Here is a 4,924-nt window from a genome sequence, read left to right as displayed (position 1 = left end):
CGGTTAAAGTGAGCAGAGGGAAGACAAAAATGAAAACTAGGAAAAGTCATTAATCATAATGGCTAACGTTTGTTAGGGGTTGATCTTGTTCCCGACCCTCTGTGAAACCCTCTACATGCCTTATTCCTCACAAACTGAAAGTGTGGATAAAATGCCTGTTACTACTGATAAGGAAATTGAGACTGGAGATAATATAACTGTCCTTTGGTCACGCCAGTTGAGAATCAGTCTCTGATTAGACGCTTAGCGTCTATACTAGAGAAAAAACAATGGCGAGAGAGACAGGCAGTCATGGTTGAGTTAGCCTCTTCACCTGGCCTAGAGCTGGTTAAGACCAGGCCTAGGGGAGCAGCCCTGTTGTTAGTGGTGTCTGTGTGCTGTCCCGCTTCTGGTTCTGCCCTACCTGCACTGCCAATGTGGGAACTAGTTTTGTTCTATAAATATATATACAAATTGAAGCTCAGAAAACATTTTTTCACAGGCCGGGCACAGTGGCTCACGCCCGTAATCCCAGCATTTAGGGAGGCTGAGGCAGATGGATCACTTGAGGCCAGGAGTTGGAGACCAGCCTGGCCAACATGGTGAAACCCCACCTTTTTTTTTTTTTTTTTTTTTTTTTTTGAGATGGAGTCTCGCTCTGTCGCCCAGGCTGGAGTGCAGTGGCGCAATCTCGGCTCACTGCAAGCTCCGCCCCCTGGGTTCACGCCATTCTCCTGCCTCAGCCTCTCCGAGTAGCTGGGACTACAGGCGCCCGCCACCACGCCCGGCTAATTTTTTTTGTATTTTTAGTAGAGACGGGGTTTCACCGTGGTCTCGATCTCCTGACCTCGTGATCCGCCCGCCTCGGCCTCCCAAAGTGCTGGGATTACAAGCGTGAGCCACCGCGCCCGGCCGAAACCCCACCTTTACTAAAAATACAAAAATTAGCCGGGAGTGGTGGTGCACGCCTGTAATCCCAGCTACTCGGGAGCCCGGGATGCGGAGGTTGCAGTGAGTCGAGGTTGCACCACTGCACTCTAGCCTGTGCGACAGAGTGAGACTCCGTCCCAAACAAACAAAAATACAAAATACTCCCACAGAAATAATGCTGTAAATAATCTCAGCCAGGCATCTATCTTCCTTGTACAAAGCATTAGTGGGCCCAGTGTATTAATTAACTCAAGCTGCCACTTTAATCCAGCAATCTTTTAGAGCTTCCATTGTGTATCAGCAGTAAACTAGGGTTTGAAAATAAAGCCTAGAACAAGATAGTTGTGATTCCTGCTTCTGTGGGGTTTGGAGGCTTCCAAAGGAGCAATGATCATTCATTAGTTCAACAAACACTGAGTGCCCACTATGTGCCAGGTGCTATTCTAGGCACTTGGGTGTATCAGTGTACAATAAAGATCTCTGAGCAAGTCCAGTGGATTGTGCCTGTAATCCCAGATACTTGGGAGACTGAGGTGGGAGGATCACTACAGCCCAGGAGTTAAGACCAACTTGGGCAACATAGCAAGAATCCTGTCCCTAAAAATAAAAATTTAAAAAATTGTACTGGGAGGCCGGGCGCCGTGGCTCACGCTTGTAATCCCAGCACTTTAGGAGGTCGAGGCGGGCGGATCATGAGGTCAGGAGATCGAGACCACGGTGAAACCCCGTCTCTACTAAAAATACAAAAAAAAAAATTAGCCAGGCATGGTCGCGGGTGCCTGTAGTCCCAGCTACTCAGAGAGGCTGAGGCAGGAGAATGGCGTGAACCTGGGAGGCGGAGCTTGCAGTGAGCCGAGATTGCGCCACTGCACTCCAGCCTGGGTGACAGAGAAAGACTCTGTCTCAAAAAAAAAAATAAAAATAAAATAAATAAATTAATAAATAAATAAAATAAAAAATTGTACTGGGGAGGCTGAGGCGGGATGATTGTTTGGGTCCAGGAGTTTGAGACTGCAGTGAGCTGTCATCACACCAGTGCACTCTAGCCTGGGCAACAGAGTGAGACTCTGTCTCAAAAATAAATAATAAAGGCTGGGCACGGTGTCTCACGCCTGTAATCCCAGCACTTTGGGAGGCCCAGGTGGGCGGATCACCTAAGGTCAAGAGTTTGAGACCAGCCTGACCAATGTGATGAAACCCCGTCTCTACTAAAAATATAAAAATTAGCCAGGCACGGTGGCACGCGCCTGTGATCCGAGCTACTCGGGAGGCTGAGACAGGAGAATGCTTGAACCTGGGAGGCAGAGGTTGCAATGAGCCCAGATTGCACCATTGCACTCTAGCCTGGGCAACAAAAGTGAAACTCCATCTCAAAATAAGTAAATAAATAAATAAATACATAAATACATAAATTGTATACCATATTAGAAAGCGGGAAGTACTATAGAAGAAAAAAATGTAGAGATGAATAACGGGGATGAAGATTGACAATTATTTAATTCTGATTGTGAGCATACTTAGCCTATTGATCTTATTACAGGTCTGTGTACAACCTTAGGCAGTACCTGAGGCATGAGTGTGATAATAGTAGAGCCTATTCAGCAAGTGTAAGAATGTTTGCATGTATGGTCGGCCCGGTAACCCCAGGATTTTGGGAGGCCTTGGTGGGCGGATCACTTGTGGTTGGGAGTTCGAGACCAGCCTGGCCAACATGATGAAACCCTGTGTCTACTAAAAATACAAAATTAGTCCTGCGTGGTGGCAAGTGCCTGTAGTCTCAGCTGCTTGGGAGGCTGAGGCAGAATTGCTTGAGCCCGGGAGGTGGAGGTTGCATGCAGTGAGCCAAGATCATGCCACGGCACTCTGGCCTGGGCAACAGTGAGACTCTGTCTCAAACAAAACAAAACACACAGCTGGGTGCAGTGGCTCAAGTCTGTAATCCCAGCACTTTGGGAGGCCGAGGCAGGTGGATCACCTGAGGTCAGGAGTTCGAGACCAGCCTGACCAACATGGAGAAACCCCGTCTCTACTAAAAATACAAAATTAGCTGGGCGTGGTGGTGCATGCCTGTAATCCTACTCGGGAAGCTGAGGTAGGAGAACCACTTAAACCCCGGGAGGCGGGGTTGCAGTGAGCTGAGATAGTGCCATTGCACTCCAGCCTAGGCAACAAGAGCAAAACTCTGTCTCAACAGACACACACACACACACACACACACACACACTCTCTCTCTCTCTCTATTCTTGCTTCCATAGGATCTATTCCTAAGAGCCTTGACAATTTACCTTTATGGAGAAGGAGCAGTAGGATGCTGTGTTCAATAGTTAGTAGGTCCTCATTAAATATCAGTTTCCTTTCTATCCAAAAACGTACTTTAAAAGCCTCATGTTATTGTGGTTGGAGAAGTCCACTTTGATACATTGGCCATTTACTTACTTTTTGACTTGTGTAGTGGACTTGGACTCCTTTTTCTTGATGGTAGTGATAAGGGCAAGAATGTTATCTAGACATAAAGGACCTGACTTCACATAAGGGAAAATTTAGTGCTGGAAAAATTAAGATTACCATGGCAAAATACTCTTCAAAATTACACAATTTAGTGTTTTCAAAGGCTTAACTGGAACTTTTATGCTGGATTTATGTGATGAATGGAATAAACTGATTCAAACATTAGAAGGGACATGTTTAAAAAAAAACTACCACAATTAAAATTTTGGAACATGATCTTAAATTCCTGTGAAAGGGCATGAAGAGATGAAGAGTGTGTGTGTGTGTGTGTGTGTGTGTGTTTTGTTTTTTGAGACGAAGTCTCGCTCTGTCGCCCAGGCTGGAGTGCAGTGGCACAATCTCTTCTCGCTGCAACCTCTGCCTCCCAGGCTCAAGTGATTCTCCTGCCTCAGCTCCCTCGAGTAGCTGGGATTACAGGCACCTGTCACCACGCCTGGCTAATTTTTGTATCTGTAGTAGAGACGGGGTTTCACCATGTTGCCAGACTACTCTCAAACTCGTGACCTCGTGATCCACCCCTCCCCACCTGCACCTTGGCCTCCCAAAATGCTGGATTTTACAGGCATGAGCCACCGTGCAATATGTTAATTTGGGGGAAAACAACAGGGACAATTGGGGAAAAAATTTTGTTTTGTGAATTACCAAGGAAAGAACTAATCACAGGCTAAGCAACATGCTTAAGTTTGAATTAACCAAATTTAAGATGTGCATACTATGATGTAGCATGTGTATTTATTTGCACATGCAATGGGACAATTCCTACAGTTGTCTCACACTGCTGTAGATTGTTAGCAACTCCATCCTGCAGTGACATTGCTTTTCTGAATTCAATAGCACTTTTCACCTAATCCTCTGATTGCTCTGTATTTTCCGGTTCAAGTGTATCTTGTTTTTCGTTTGCTCCACTTCCCTTGTCCCTTGCACCCCACTAACAGGAAAATTCCTGGTGGTCAAAACGGCTCTAATTCTTTCTGTATACCCGGGCTTAATTCAATAGGAATTGGGATAAGTTTTCAATATTTAAAAAATTTGCACTGTGAAAATTTATATTTTAAACTCTTTCTACAACTTTTCATATTTGAAGAACATATGGCAGGAAGTGGATGCTTTTGATGAAGTCAAAAGAAATTCTTGTGAATTTTTGTAACTTCTATTGCTAATTAACAAGGAGGTGGCCGCGGGAGATTTTTTTTTTTTTTTTTTTGAGACGGAGTTTCACTCTTGTTGCCCAGGTTGGAGTACAGTGGCGCGATCTCAGCGCACCGCAACCTCTGCCTCCCGAGTTCAAGCGATTCTCCTGCCTCAGACTGCCGAGCAGCTGGGATTATAGGCATGCGCCGCCAGGCCCCGCTAATTTTGTACTTTTAGTAGAGACGGGGTTTCTCAGGCTGGTCCGAACTTCCGACCTCATGTGATCCACCCGCCTCCGCCACCCAAAGTGCTGGGATTACAGGCGTGAGCCACCGCGCCCGCGCCAGGCGGGAGCTTTAAGTCTTAATTTTATCTT

The sequence above is a fragment of the Nomascus leucogenys genome, chromosome 1a (assembly GCF_006542625.1).
Source record: "Nomascus leucogenys isolate Asia chromosome 1a, Asia_NLE_v1, whole genome shotgun sequence".
In the NCBI taxonomy this organism is placed as follows: Eukaryota; Metazoa; Chordata; class Mammalia; order Primates; family Hylobatidae; genus Nomascus; species Nomascus leucogenys.
The sequence above is the reverse complement of the archived record's forward strand: the minus strand, read 5'-3'. Positions refer to the sequence as shown.